We start from the raw sequence: 16,346 nt of genomic DNA on the forward strand, positions 1-16,346 counted from the left end.
AACCAAGGCATTATCCTGGACAGCAAACTCACCATGAAAAGACAGATCAATGCAGTCTCTTCCGCCTGCTTTCCCACTATCAGAAACGCACAGAAAAATCTTCAGATGGCTCCAGTCAACACCAGGAGAACTGTCATGCAGGCCGTAGTCACCAGCCGCCAGGACTATGGCAATGCACTCTACAAAGGAATCACCACCCAACTCCCTGAAGAGACTCCAGACTGTAGAGAAACGGCAGCCAGACTTATCCTCAACCTCCCTAAATGGACCCCCACCACCCCCACCTGAAGAAGCTCCACTGGCTCCCCGTCCAGAGAGATGCCACTTCAAGATTCTGACACACGCCTACAAAGCCCTGCACGACCAAGGGCCAGCATACATCAACCACCGCTTGACCTTCCACCGACCCTCAGGGACTCATCCGGGATCTCGATTGATGCCGCCCTCAGCAGCGAGATCTTAGCACCTGGATACCCTCAAGGGCGATTGGCTGTGCTCTACAAATCAGAATTGATTGAACCCAGGATCACCAGAGTGACCCCCAGGGTTAGTTTCTTGTAACCAGCACTCCAAGGCATGCCTTCCCAGTCCTGGACCCTTGGTGGTCAGCCTGAAGGTGCTTGGTAAGCCCATCTGTGTACTCAGCAACGCCGCCACATCTCCTCTACTGCTCGATGCAACCTCCCACTGAACGACTTTATTACTGTTTGAAGTGTTGCACAAATACTTTACACATTGCTTCTGAGTTAAGCCTGACACCTCTGTGCCAAGCTACCAGAGGGCTAGGCACAGGTTAATGTAGAGTTTGCTGTGACTTCACCTTGACAAGGATTGTGGTTGCTACCTCCCCCCCCCAACAACCAGAAACCCAATCTCTTACAATAACAAAAAAGGTCACAGTCAGCTAGGCAATTTTAGATTTTCTAAACGTAACTTTGTAACCAGGTGATGTTAGATAGATCAGTATCTGGTCCACCCTAGTTAGGTGTACGTCGAAGTCATCCGTGAGGTAAATGTCATCCATGTATGATAGCGCCTCAGGATTTAGTTGTAGGATCTTCACAATACATGCTGAGAATAGGCAAGGGCTAATCCTATACCCCATTGGTAATTATTTGCAGGAAAATTGATTTCTGTCGAAGCTGAAAGCATTTAAATATTCAGTTTCAGGCACCATGGGCATCATTATGATGCCGGACTGTCAGACCGTCGCCTGACACCATAGCGCTCCGGGAACCGCCCGACAGACAGGCAGCGGTCTGACCACCCACTTTGGATGCAACCGCCAGGCAGGCAATCAGAATGTGCACCTTAACACGGAGGCTTGTGCTGCGGCCCTTTTCCTGGGTAAAGGAGCACTTTGTGCACATTCATGCACCGTGTACCAGTCACCATGTAGTGCCTGGCACATGGTGAATGAATGTGCGTGGAGGCACTACTTGCGCCCCCAGGGCCACATTGCAGTGGCCCAAGGGGATTCGGGTGCCTGCTTGGGGCCCCCGAAGTCCTTTTCCGACCGCTCTTTCATGGCAGTCGGACCGCCGCGAAGAGGCTGTCAGAAAGGGAAATCGTAATCCCTAAAATGGTGCCTGTGCATGCACCGCCTCCAATCAAGGGATACGATTCCTAGCACATCCCTGATGGGATCCCAGATCCTGTCGGACGCAGAGGTCTTTCCCCCCGCCCTCTACGGTTTAACCGCCTGCATCATAATGCAGCGGTTGGACCGATGGTCTGTCTGTCGAGGGACCGCCACTGCCAGACATCAAAATCAGGCCCTATGTTTTGACTGGAAAAACCTAAGGTGAATATCCAGGGTAGTTTTATATATTTTTTTGAACTAGAGTTGTCACTAAACCCGTGCTTGGAAATTTGAAACTGCATTTGGACGTGTGTTTCGCTTTCAATATTGTAAAAACTATTCTGCATGATCAGCCTGGTTTTAACAGAAGAAAAAGAGGAATGTTGATTGGTGAAGGCCAAGGCGCTATAATGGCTTAATATTGAGGTTGATGTAGTAATGCTTTTATATTGTGCGTAGCTTCTGGCTTCCTGGATATTGTTTGGAGCTCACTGCATAAGGGAATGGCGTGTAATAGTGTTTATCCCGCCCGGCTTTCTTCTTGTATGAGGCTGGAGCTTGCTTGACAGCCCAGTCCATTGTATACATCTTCTTAATTTCCTGAGGCACTAATGAAGAAATGGCTATTCGTATTACCTTCTCTCTTTGGGGTAGTTCCCTAATGAAGAGCGGGGGCCGGTCATCTTCTGCTGATCTTAGCGCTGGGATGCCTTCGGGTAGCTGCGCACTCAAGAAATGCTTCATTCATTCATTCATTCAAATGATGTCTTCATTTTCAGGTAAATACAGGCAGAAGACTGCTTTAATTGTGTGCGCTATATGCCCCCTCTATTTGTCTATTCAAACTATAAACTCTATCTGGAGGATTACATGTTTATCTCAAATCACCGTAGGACTCACCAACAGACACTCCTGGAGAGTCCGATGCACTATTGTTACTTCTGCTGTGCTGTCTGGAAGTGCTCTCGCCCAAGGCCCATTCCGCAGAAATATCTGTAGCGGGTATGGCATGCTGCTTACACAGTCCTACCACTTTCTTATTTTTGAATTGAGTTTTACAGTCCATACTTTTCCTTTCTCTCTTTACACTGACCTCAGTCTTTTGTCCTGTTTCACCTTTCTGCTTGCTACATTCCTCTCTTCTTGGCTACTCAGTACAACCTCTTCTCTCTGTTTGTTTAATGCCCTGAAAAGAAATGGAAGAGCGGCTATCATAATACGGATTCCAGTTCCAGATTTCTTAATTTATCGTGGACCCTCGAATTATAACCACTCCGGCTGGCTCCCTGTGTTACACTGTAGATGCACGGGAGTATACTTTCCCAGGTGTGGCACCCTTCTAAGGGGAGGCATGCAGTCGCTATTCTGTGCATGTCTTTATGTGTTGCGCAAGGGTAAACTGCTTTTTTACGAGCGATCTAGAAGGTAATTTCCCTTGCTAGCGTTTGTGGGCTGTGGACCGATTTCTTGTACGGCAGCCTGCCCCTGCACTACTGTTCCCACTAGAGATGGTCTAGTGTTTATGGTTTGTAGCACATATTATATTCGTTTTGTGTACAACAAAACTGTATAATTTAAGATTTCTACTAAGTCAGCGATTGGTATATTCTCAGGATGTGGAATGGTGTATAGCCAGCTAGTACTGCCCGTGTAGCCCCTTCATTAGTCAGGGGACCCAATCTAGCATTCCTGTGTATGTGTGGCAACTCATCAGCAAACCTGTTTTGGTGTTCTTGGAAAGGGATTTCTAGGTACTGGTATACCCTTTAAAGTGCAGGTGGTTCTGCTGTTTTATGAGCATGGAACTGCCCTGAGGCAGCATTTACAGCCTCAAACTCCACCCATAAGTTAAATGTGTCAGAGGCCCACCTTGCATGTGCAGCTACTGCAAGAGTAACTGCCTCTCCCCGCATAGGGAACACCTCTTTTCTTGAGATGTTAAATAACGGACTCTCAGAAATGTTCTCCTATCATAATCGGGGGAGCCGCCATTTAATTGAACAGATTGAATAAAGCATGATTCAAAACCATAGAAAACCACAGATGAGAGATAACCTTTTAAGAGTCAAGCTTGACTAGACAACATTAAATAGGGGCTTCCTTATTTTCTGTAGGAGGCAACCATGAGTACTACAGAGGTCTCTCGGCACTTGTAATGATGGTTCTTTTGAGTGTGCAAAAACTTCTGACAGGTCCAAAAAATCCACCATTTTGCATAACCTGGGACACTGAGCGAGGTCTACAAGGCTTGGCCCCCCTCCCCCATGGGTGCCAGCCGGAGGTCAGTGCTCCATTGCTTGAGCAGGGGAATCCAGGATATTGTAGCACCACACAACCCACTGAGCATACCTGCTGGTGTGGTGTGTGTGCTTTCTGGGTTACTAACAGTCCCGTAAGAGGGGGTCAGGGACGCAGTTGCAATCCAAACCCTATTTAGTTCTTAAGAGCAGCACACTCACGCACAGCACTAAGACAAGACACTATATATTTTTAAGAGGGTTTGTGTCAAAGGTCTCATGCTCTTGCTTAGTACATGAGTAATAACCACACAGAATATAATGAAAACATCACTTATGCACGGTGAACATAATTATAGTGTTTCTAGCAAACTATCACCCTACTTCTATGTGTTACACTGTGATAACATGGAGTAGCTAACTTGCCTCTAGAGTGTTTTTAATATGTAGTGTATTGATTTTCAAAACATACAACAAACAACACGTTCCCTCCCCCTCCCCCACCCCTCCCCTCTGAGGGCACCATCCATCAATCTGCACACCTAGCCCTCAACTGCGGAGGTGGGCGCCCCGTTCACCCGGAGCTGGCCGTGGTCCGTGTGCACAAAGTACTATCCCTGCATGGCCGGGTGTCTGACACCCCCCACCCCCATTTCTCCCGGTTTCAGGCGGCTTCCTTTAGAGTTTCTTGGGGTCTAATGCACTGCGTACCTGTTCACAGCAGATCAGCTGAAGCTATCAGGCTTCAGCCGGGAGAGTGTGTTTCTTTAGAGGGAAACACATCAGCTGCTCTCAGCTTCTCTCCTCTCTGTTTCGACTTAGATCCTTGCACCCTGAATGGGGACAGGGATGAACTGCACCTCTTCTTTTTACAACCAGAGCATGCATTCCGCTTGGAATGCATGCTCCCATTGTAAAGAATAGAAGTGCGACTGAACAGTGTTTGGTCGCATCCTAAATGCTGGGTTGGGACCGCCAACAGGAGGTTGGTCAGTCCCAGTACCGAATCGATGTTGGACAGACTCAGGTGCGTCTGACATCGAAAGCGGGCCCTAAGTGTTTGTAATAAAAACTTCACACATGCCTAATAGAAACATGCATATGAGCCACTGAATACATCAAATACACTTTTCCCTTTGTGCACAAGGAGAAATCACATTTACAAGGGTGGGTGCATCTCAGAAGTGCACTGATGAGGATTTAACAAGCAGCTCACTGGGATTGCCCATCTATTATAAAGTGAACTCCCAGGACTTCACTATTTTAGGGGATCTTAATTTTCACCGGGATAACCTTCAAGACAAAGACTCCAGTGCCCTCACGGATCTGATGACCGGCGCAGGATTAGAACAAATTACGGGAGTCCCCACCCATAGAGCTGGGCATCTTCTGGATGCTGTTTTTACAGACTGTCCTTTCAGGAAATTCAATAATAACCTGCAACTAAACTGGTTCGGCCATGTAGCGGTTATGCTAACGCTCATATTGCCTTCTACAGCTGGCAACAGGCCTTGCCCAGTTAGAAGTCAGAGGAGATACCAATGGCATCGCTTGGATAAAATTAAGTTTAACACCCACCTGGGCATGAGCTGACCCTGTTTAACCCAAGATCCAGAGACAGCATCACTAGATTATCACAGTTGTATTGCTTCATCAGTGCAAGCAACAATCCCTCAGAAAGCAGGGAAAATTAGCAGGGCGGCACCCACTGAACCGTGGTTTTCAGAAGAGCAAAGTCTTCTGAAGAGGCAATGTCGCAGACAAGAAAGGCCTTGGAGACAGTTCTATGACTCCATAATGATCCATAAAACTAAAATCAACTACTTCTCGGAGAAAATTGAAGGTGTGAAGAATACTTTAAAAAGAACTGTTTGCCAAGGTTCAGAAACTTAGCCACACACAGGAAACTCGACATAATGTAATAGACCAAGCTTTTTGCAACACCCTAGCATCTTCTTTCTGCAAAAAGGGCCCTAGCATCTATGATATGTTTGCCTCGCGCCCTGCAAACAATAATAGCATTCAGTCTTCACAATTTGATGCAGTGAGAACAGAATTAATAGTCTCTAACTTGCCCAGGGTTTTCAGTTTGCCACAACTCTTAGATTTTCTGCCTGTCTCCTGTGAGCATGTCACTAAACTTCTCTCAGCCACTAAAACCACATTGCCTTTGGATCCGTGTCCTCCCAAGATGATTCACATAGTGGCGGAGATAATCAACCTAGCCATCAAAACTGGTATATTCCCAAACATTTGGAAAAAAACTTCCATTTTATCACTTTAAAAAAAATCCAACTTGGATAAAACAGACCCAGACAAGTTTTGTCCGGAGGAAATCAGGCACTCAGTGGATAAGGGAGGCATGGCTGCCCGATGCTGCTGGATCTTTCAGCAGCATTTGATATGGTAGATCACAGCCTCCTGATAAATCGACTTCAAGAAATACGGATAGCAGGCACAGCCCTCTCAATTTTTAAATTCTTCCTGTCAGATCATGAACAATTGTCGAAGTGGATGGTTTCAGGTCCCATAGCTTTAAGCTCCCATGTGGGGTCCTACAGGGCTCGTCCCTGAGCCCAAACCTTTTTAATGTGTATGTTACACCTCTGGCCAGGTTGATTAAACTCTTTGGGTTTGCAATGGTATCATATGCAGATGATACTCAGATTATTGTCTCTATTTCAAATAATATTCAGGACTCAGCCCACAACTTTCACGCCTGCATGCGACACGATGGATGTTGGAGAACTGCCTCAAGTTAAACTCTAATAAGACCAAAGTTTTACTTTTTGGCAGAGACCCATCCTTTTTGTCCAGTGATTGGTGGCCTGTGGAGTTGGGTCCCCTTCCTATTCCAGCCACTAAAGCGAAAAACCTGGGAGTCGTTTTTGACACAACCCAGTCCTTTTCCCAAAACGTGAAGGTGCTCACATCATCCACTTTTTACACGGTGAAAATTCAGATTTTTTTTTTGTTTATACCACCAGAACTACAAAAAAACAGTGGTGTCTTCACTAGTTTTGTCTAAGTTGGACTACTGTAACGTGCTTTTGGTTGGTATAAATAAGGCACTTCTTGTTAAACTGCAGGTTCTCCAAAACTCTGTGGCCCGGCTGCTTTTTGGCGTATCTAAGCACTCTTCAGCCAAGCAGGCCCTCAATGCTCTACACTGGCTACCCGTTGAAAAACGGATCAATTTCAAGGCCCTTTGCATTGCCTTTAAGGCGCTGCATAATCATGGCCTAATTGATCATTTCCAATGGTACACTCCATCCAGAAATCTTCGGTCTTCTTCTCATAAGCTGGTGGAGGTGCCCAAACCCAGACTCCTGAAATGGGTCGGTAAAAGCTTTGTAACCATTACGATCAGACTGTGGAATCGTCTGCCCATAGAGCTTAAAAACCCACCCGACCTGCTCTCCTTTAGGAAAGGTTTAAAGACCTGGTTATTTACCTTATAGTTTCTCTAACTTAGACCCAAGCCTTCTATTGAAACCTGAGTGATTTCATGTGGGTAGATGCCAAGCGCCTAGACGCCTCAGGGTATTAGTTGCACTATATAAATAAATAATAATCTGCTCTGTGCCACGACAATAACCACAAAACATGGTTGCAACTTTAGAATCTTAGCTACAAGAATAGCAAACAGGTCACCTGAAATAACGTAGGCAAGAAGGGGATGTGGAATTCTTATAGCCCGACGCCCAGGACATATTGTTTGGGGTCAAGGGCAACAAGTTTTCATGTGTATTTTGTCCTTGGGACAAGTAGGCCCAACCCCCGCAGCACAAACTCTTTGGCTGCCAGTTTGCAGTACCACACTATGGATCAGGGAAGTGTACTGTCGGCAGTTAAGGTAATATTTTTGTCCATATGTTAATGCTGTTCAAACTTGTATTTATGGATCATTAATTGAAAACCTTTATTATTAGGGTGAGTGCTCTAAGTAAATGATGTAAACTCTGACTGCACTATTGACAGTGGTTCCATTCTAAAAATGTGCGTACACGTTTTCAAAGTTTAGCAATACGAGCCTATGTATAATACTCCCAGAATGCTCTCTGATTTGATGCAAATATTTGCAGACAGCTTGAAAGCAAGATTGAGGATTCTTTGCTTTCGAAATAAAATGTTAATGAAAAAATGAAAGCAGGAAAAAAAAACATTTCACTAAACCACTTTAAAATATTAGGTACCATTTCTTCGCAACATCATTTAGTAACGTGTTGATGCATGCTAGTATTTCCTAAAAATATTCATAATGGAAAATCAGTGTAACCAGTTTCAATAAGACTATGGGAAACAAAAATAAACAAGCATTGGCAAAGCCAGAAGGTCTGAAATTGGTGGTCAGCTTTTTAGTTTTGCCAATGAGTGACTTGTTTCGGCTTGATTTTTGCGAAACCTTACTGGTGTGGGAGCTGCCAGGCCCTCACCATTATAACAAACATCGGCAAAAGCAAAAGTTATTTTTGGTCTCAAAAAGCACACACTGCCACAGCACTTACTGGCACTGAACAAAACTACTTTGTGTGCCGATATGCTCCTTGTTAAACAGCAGAATGCTGTGAGAGAGAGAGAGAGAGAGAAAGAGAGAATTTTAATAAACTGAAAAGGTCACGGTAAGACCAAATTAGGTGCCCATTTATTAAAGAAAGTCTCAAAAGTGCACCCATGGTGTATGTCATTGCATTAAGTGCAGCTATACCGCTTTTCGTGAATTCTCAAGTATTTACAGAAGTAGGGCTAGAAATAGTAGTCTTAGAAAATATTTGTGAACCGCATTTTAGCATAAGCCAATTTGCATGTGTAGATTTGCTCTGCAAATATCGGAGTGTTTTCAAATTCACTTTCCCTCCAACCACTTTTTTCCCAACTCTGGAAGAAGGTTTACGTCTGCCATTGTCAGGAGTAAATTGCCAACATTTCTCAGTATCGGAACAGATTAGAGAAGAGTTGTTGAAAACCTTTAATACATGCAAGTTAGTAAGTTTGCACAGACTCAAAAGGGCATCTAACCCTGGAACTATTGCTTACCACTACCTTCAGCCCCAGTATGTAGATCTGCGGAAACGCGGCAACATAAGGGTATTGCAAGTAATCAAACACTACTATGGTATGAGCCCTGACATAATCAGAGAGGCTGTATCAAAGCTCTTATATAATGAGAATGCTGCCATAATTTGTCACCGTACTACATGGCACCATGAAGGACTGGGTTTTCTTAAGACCCAGCGGTGCCAGGGGACAACACCTGAAACCTTCGTGGGTTACCTGTTCTGGCGTACAAGACACAGAGACACGGGACACTTCCAGTGACGTCAGAGATCAGCGTTTATTTACTGCAGGGATACAGAAGTCACAAGAAGTACACAGCGTGTAGGTTCTCGGAGACTGCTTCAAATTCATAGAAGTGGGTCGCTCCTTTTATACACGTTTTTGCCATAGCGCAGTATGGCGAACAAAGGTTACAACTCAGTTCCCACAATAAACTTCAAAAAGGGTCGCATTCATGTTTCAGGAGGCCGGAACATAATTACAACAGTCTTGCCGGTTCCCAACTGTAAAAACATATCCCCTCCGCAATAAACACATTAAGAGGAAGGACGGAAAACAGGATGCGAGGAAAGGATGAGGATGCACAACAGGTTAGAAAAGAATGCTAGAGGCAATAAAGGAAACTCAAGAGAGGGATCAAAGACCTCGTGTCTAATGTATGCGTGATTGAAACAATAGACCGGAGCGGCAAGATGAGCCTCGAGCGGGGCCATCTGCCTTACTCGTGTCATTCCCCTCGTCATAAAAGTCACCTCAAAGAAACACGTGTCCTTCATACTATCTTGAAAGTCCCAGGGTCACGAAACGGACAAAAGCCCGTTCGCTGGCTACTTGAGGGCAAGAAACAAAATGGACGCTGTATCTAAAATGGAACCCGAGGGTTCGAATGAACGAACACAAAAATGAGACGAACCGTACAAGGCTGCATAGCGAAACTTCGCACACCCACTGTACTCGTCATTTGCGGTTCATAGATACCACACTCGTCCATATTCGTCACCACTCAAGAAGTGCCGTCCCGTCTCACACGGAACCTCAGACGCTCCTTTTGCCCTCATGTAGGCAAGCACTAGTCTAGATCAGAATCTATATCGATATTCATCAGATCGTTCAGATGCTGCTGAAACATCATTCTATCCATCAATGTCTCCTTGGTAACAGATGGCCGCCTTATACACGTCGCAGCACATTGGCCACATAAGGCAGGACCACACTGAACACAAAGACAACACGTGAACAGAAACGCTACAACAGCCCCTACAATCATCAGAATACTCCAACCCCAAGTTGACATCAGGCCCCAAAACCATCCTAGAAGCGTCCAATTACCTTCGTCCACGTGTATGGACTCGGAAATCTTATGCAACTGCGAGATGGCTTGATATACAGTCGGAGCATTGTCAGGGATGAAAATGCAACAACTCGAATGGATAATTTTACACACACCCCCTCGATCTGCTAGAACAACGTCTAGAACCATACGGTTCTGCAACGTCATGAGTCTATCCGCCTGTAGTTCCGCTGTTAGATTACCAAGGGCGTTTGCAGTAATATTAGCGGTCGATTCCACCACACGGGTCAACTGTCTTAGGTTCCTACTATTAACCATAGGTCCCCAAAACGGCAGGAAACCCTTAAAGAAGTCTCCTGCTTCTTGACCAGCAGTATCCTCTTTGCTAATTACGCCTCTCACGACTCTGGTTTTGTGATAGTCAGAAGCAACTGTGAAGGTCGGAGGTAAGAGATTCGCAATATAACAGGTACCCGAGAAGTCGCGGGGTAACCATGTATATGCGCGCTCATAACACACAAAATAGGTGCCCTTGGCGGTCAGAAAAACAGGGGAAGAGAGCATCGGTAGAACATACGTTTCAGTGCAAGCACTGTTCCCAAGTTGTGCTCTCGGATTTCGACCCAAACCTTGCAAACAGAAATTACCAAGGTGCGGTACAATCCATATAGGGGACGAGCTCTTCAACTGTCTATCCCCCACTGACGTATCATACTCAGCCTCACTCAGATCCTTATAAGCCTGTACTTCTTCGTCTGGAATGAGTGATGCATCGAAAACATCTCTGTCCAGATCTGCTATGGCTATCGCCAGAGGCTTGTGGTACGGACCAGGACCGGACTTGACAGATCGTGGCTCTCGACTGGGGTAAGAGTCTAGTGCACTGCGAAACATGGTTTGGAATGCTCGAGCTGAACCCTGGGAACTGTATGGAAGGACCAAGTACGGAATACCCCTATCCATGGTGTGTGGCATTAAACCACATACCCAACAATTTGTAGTATTCACCACTAACTGATGCTGATGTAGGAGTTGGACAAAAGAATTATTCCTGAATTCCGCACGTCTAACCTGTTCGTGTTGAGGCAAAGGATGAAAAGAATGTGGGGAAACAGTAGTGCGGGAACTTAGATTAGGAGAAGGGGTAGGCGAAACAGAAAGCAAGAATTTCGATACCCCAAAATACACTCCGCCCACCAATAACATAGATACAGTTAGGAATAACAAAAACACCTGAAACAGAAAACATTTTGTTCGCACGACCCTCCTTAACTCTGATCTCTGTGCCAACACCCTTTCTTCTTCCACCAGCTTAAAGAATGCCATCCTCTACAAACCGTCCGTGACGTTCTTGACGCACTTTGTTCTGAGCAGCGATTATCAATCCCCAGGAGTTCCCAGGAATCGACAAAAGTAACCAACCTAGCGTCAGAAACCTGCTAAACAGAAAGAAGTACCCGCACGGCCCTACGGTAACCCGGATGGAGAGGTTCAAATTTATTACAAGTCTCTTAGCAGTGGAAAGCACGAAAAACTTAAAAAGAAAGGATGTAATTGTTCATAACATTCGTAACGTCAAAACCACTATACTATCAATTTTTATTAGTCCTTGAAGTCCTTGAACGAAGAAAGTATCGACTTCTTCCAGGTCGAGTTTGTTCTACGAACAATTGTTCAGATGGCGCAGCAGTGTTCAATGAAGCAGATGACGAGTCGGACCTTGGGTTTTCTGCTACTGATGACTCCACTTGTGGATAGGGCAATGACGAATCCTCCACAAGTTGAGCGTCGCTGAATGGCACGAAACGCGAGGGAGTCTCAGTCTCTTCGGCCGAAATCCCAGTTCTCACCCAACCGTCAGTTGGTAAGGGGATCGGTACCTTCTTTGTATGACTGGCGTGGACCCAATTCTTCCGGCCCTCCAGTCGAACCGCTGTCCTCGTCGTCAACAAGACTAAGTGGGGTCCAACAAATCTTGGCTCCAAATTACGCTTCCGACCGAAATTTCGGGTGACTACCCAGTCACCTGGCCGGAGCTGATGTCCAGGACCCTCTGTCTGCGCCGGTAGAGCTTCAAAGACCTGTTGATGAATTAATCGTAGTTTAGTGGTCAAATCATACAAATAATCGATCAACATTGGATATTCAAGACTATCAAAAGCCCTAGGTCTCGGGACTCCCCAAATATTTGCAGGGCGACCGAACACAATCTCATATGGGCTGAGCCCTACTCGAGAGTGTACCGTCGCTCTGGTCGATAGGAGAGCCAGAGGCAAGGCATCAGGCCATGACAGACCAGTCGAAGCCTGGATCTTAGCGAGTTTCAGCTTCAGGGTACCATTGTACCCTTCAACCAAACCCGCTGCCTGAGGATGGTTGGCACTGTGGAATTTCTGCTTTATTCCAAGGCCCTTACACACACTCTGCATTACACTTCCCACAAACTCACTTCCATTATCCGACCACACAATCCGCGGCATTCCATACCTAGGGAAGTATTCCTTCAGCAAGATTTTCGCTGTGGACATGGCAGTATTATCCTTACGAGGATAGGCCTCGATCCATCTGGAGAACGCGCAAACCACAACCAAAACATACTTCAGGTTATTGCATCTCTCCATATGGATGAAGTCTAACTGGATAACCTCAAAGGGACAGGTAGGAGGAGCGAAATGACCAGGTGGAGTGGGGGTGCCTTTTCCAGGATTGTGCATCAAACACACCATACAATTCTTAACCACTCGTTCGGCACACTTAGCAATACCATCATTCCTCCACACAGGGGACAAGAACTTGCATATTCCTTTCGCACTGATATGTGACAACCCATGAGCCATTGTCACAACAGCTAACACGTATGCATCTGGAAGCATCCATCTCTGACATTCCGTCAGATCAACCCAACATCCATGCATATCCAATTTCCCTGTACTTTCTTTCCACTTGGTCTTTTCAGCTTCAGTAGCTCCATTCTGAATTTCTTTCACACACTCGACAGTATTTTCACACATACCAGTCTCTTCCGGCCATCTCACTGAACTCGTAACATACGTTCGAGTCGCAAGATTCTTAGCCGTTTCTTTAGCAATCTCATCCGCAAATGCATTACCACGACCAACATCATCCGTCACTTTCCGGTGCGCACTACATTTGACGATCGCCACTTGTTTAGGCAATGTAAGTGCATCCAAAAGATCATTCACTAGTTGCCCGTGTTGAATCTTCGTACCATGCGATGTCATAAATCCTCTCTCTCTCCACAATCTTCCAAAGTTGTGCGCAACACCAAACGCGTACTGACTGTCGGTAAACACATTCACACGCTTTCCTTTCGACAGAACACACGCTCTCGTTAATGCAATTAATTCTGCCGCTTGTGCTGAATTCTGGTTCAATCTCGCAGTTTCCACAACCGTGCTCGATGTCACCACAGCATACGCAGTCGTCACATCGCCATTCGGCAACTTGAAACAAGAGCCATCCACATACAAAGTACCATCGGGATCCGACAAGGGAGTGTTTTTCAGGTCCACACGACCTTTTGTTTCTTCCTCAGTTCGTAAATAACAATCATGGGGCAGCACATTATCTGCTTCTATATTAATCGGCAACAATGTCGCCGGATTCAGTACATTACAGCGCTTAATCTGAATGTGACTTGCCAAAAGGGTAAGCTCATACCCAGACAACCGTGCACTCGTTAGATGTTGAGTCTTTGTCCGATTCAAGAGCGTATCGACTGCATGCGGAACCATTACTATGAGCATATTGTCCATGACCAAACCTGCGGACTGCCGAATAGACGCCGCAGCTGCCGCCGTCGCCCTCAAGCAACTTGGCAACGCTCTAGCTACCGGGTCTAAGGTCGAGGAAAAATATGCACACGGACGCTGCTTATCACCAAATTGTTGCGTTAGGACACTCAACGCACAACCATCCCTCTCATGGACGTATAATGTGAAAGGCTTACTGTAATCAGGAGTACCTAACACAGGAGCCGAACACAGTGCATCACGTAGTTCAGAAAAACTTTTCTGACATTCCTCCGTCCAAGGCAAAGGAGTCGAAACGTCCTTGCACGTGAGAGCTACCAATGGTTTCGCTAACAGTGAAAAATTCGGGATCCACTGTCTGCAGTACGACGTGATACCTAAAAAGGCACGCACATCTCTCTGAGTTGTCGGCACAGTCATTCGAGCAATTGCTGCAATTCTTTCAGGGGTCAACCTTCTTCCCGCCTTTGACAATAAGTGACCGAGGTAGGTTACTTCTTGACAACAATATTGTAATTTAGAAGGTGACACTTTATGATGCAAGTCGCAAAGGTGCTGTAACAAAGACACTGTAGCGACTTTACAGAGCTGTTCAGTGTCAGCAGCAATTAACAGATCATCAACGTACTGAATCAAGGCTGCACCAGCCGGTAACACAAACGCATCAAGTTGACTTTTAAGAGCTTGGCTGTAGATTGATGGACTCTCACAGTAGCCCTGTGGAGCGCGTTTGAATCTGAAACTACGCCCACCTAATGAGAAACCAAACAAATCTCTGCTTTCTACAGCAATCGGAATACTGAAGAACGCATTTTTCAGATCGATGACCGAGAACCATGATGCAGTGGCTGGAATCAGAGTCAGTAAAGCTGTAATGTCTGGTACCACAGGAAACTGTGGAACAACAACTTTGTTTACCTCTCGCAAATCGATAACTAAACGATACACGGGAGGCTTGGAGGGATCCGTTCGTTTCAGAATAGGCAACACGGGACTATTGCACACATTACCTCGTGTCTCCTCAATAACATCGTTGCCGATCAGATCGTAAATGATCGCTAACAGTGCCCGTTCGCCATCAAGGGAGATACGATACTGAGGTATACGTGGCAAACGCGCACCCACTTTTAGTTGGACAACATAAGGTGGTATATCCAACAGGCCCACATCATTGGGACCTGTTGCCCACAAGGAATCTGGAAGAGACCTCAATTCCGGGGGGAGTCTGTCGATCGACAAATACATAGGGGAAATCACGCTCTTACCCAACGTAAGCTCCACACCCGTAGGAGAACAGTACAGTCGCATGTAGCCTCTTCAACAGATCTAAGCCCAAAAGATTCTCACCACAACCAGTAGTCAAAATCAAAGGAGCTTCCAGCTCATGAGACCCAATTGTAAGGGGCAAAGGGCTGGAGACCGGATTGCTAACAGGGGCGCCAGAAAATCCAACGGAAACATTCGTTAAGCCAGACAAAGGCGCGCCAGGGAGTTTAGAATGCATGATGGAACTTTTCGCTGCACCAGTGTCCAACAGAAAAGGCTCAACAACGCCCAAAGTGGCTACTGCAACATAGGGCCCTCTCTGATCAACCGGAACTGATACTTCTCCCTTCCTTTGTCTACGGCTGTCCTAGTAGATACCATCCGCATCAACATCACACTCAACATAATGATCGTCCACATGATACTGTGCAGACCGATCAGACGATGATTCGCGTCGATCGAAACAATTCTGCGAATCCGAAAACGTCGCAAAGCGTTCGGTCTGGTTCTGGGTAACTCCGCGACCTCTACCACGAGAAGTCTGTTGAGGACCACCACGTCCTCCCCGAGCCGACACACCATTAGCCCTATCACGTAAAACCGGACAATCGAACTTAAAATGACCTTCCCCACGACAATATGCGCACTGATTATATCTCAGCACAGTGCGGGGCGCAGGCGAAGCATTGCGCTGCTGTGGTTTAGAAAACTGTGGTTGCGATCTGTTGGGCTGCTGCGCATCACTAAAATTCGAACGCGGAGGATAAGCTTGCTGCAACAAGACCTTAGTTTTGAGATCCTTAATTTTCTTTTCTGCACGCTCACTTTCCTCTTTTTCTCTATTCTCATAATATTGGGCCGTAGCCAATATTTGGGCAGTGGTAGAAACAGCCCACGCACTCTCAGAATTCTTCAACTTGTTGCTCAAGTCGGGCAACAAATTCGATACAAATTTGTCAACGAACAACCGTTGACCACCCTCAGAACCCATATCCTGACCACTATGATCAAGGAACGCCTCTTCGAACCTAGTAAAGAAGTCGGACACACTTTCATCCTTCTTTTGCCTGCATGCTGATAGTTTGTCCCAATTGACGCGCATCGCTGGCATAAGCGTCTTCATGAGGGTAATAATCCTC

The 16,346-nt window shown here is 46.0% G+C and overlaps 1 protein-coding gene across 1 annotated transcript in view; it reads right to left on the reverse strand.

Annotated features, from left to right (window-relative positions):
- Positions 1-9,142: 9,142 nt before the first annotated feature.
- The window catches only part of LOC146799814 (uncharacterized), an 86,615-nt gene continuing 79,411 nt past the window's right edge, over positions 9,143-16,346 (reverse strand). The window contains exon 3 of the transcript XR_014967588.1: positions 9,143-12,249. The gene's annotated coding sequence lies outside the window, so the exon portion shown is untranslated. The remainder of the gene's footprint in view (positions 12,250-16,346) is intronic.

This window comes from Triturus cristatus, chromosome 8 (assembly GCF_964204655.1).
Source record: "Triturus cristatus chromosome 8, aTriCri1.1, whole genome shotgun sequence".
NCBI lineage: Eukaryota > Metazoa > Chordata > Amphibia > Caudata > Salamandridae > Triturus > Triturus cristatus.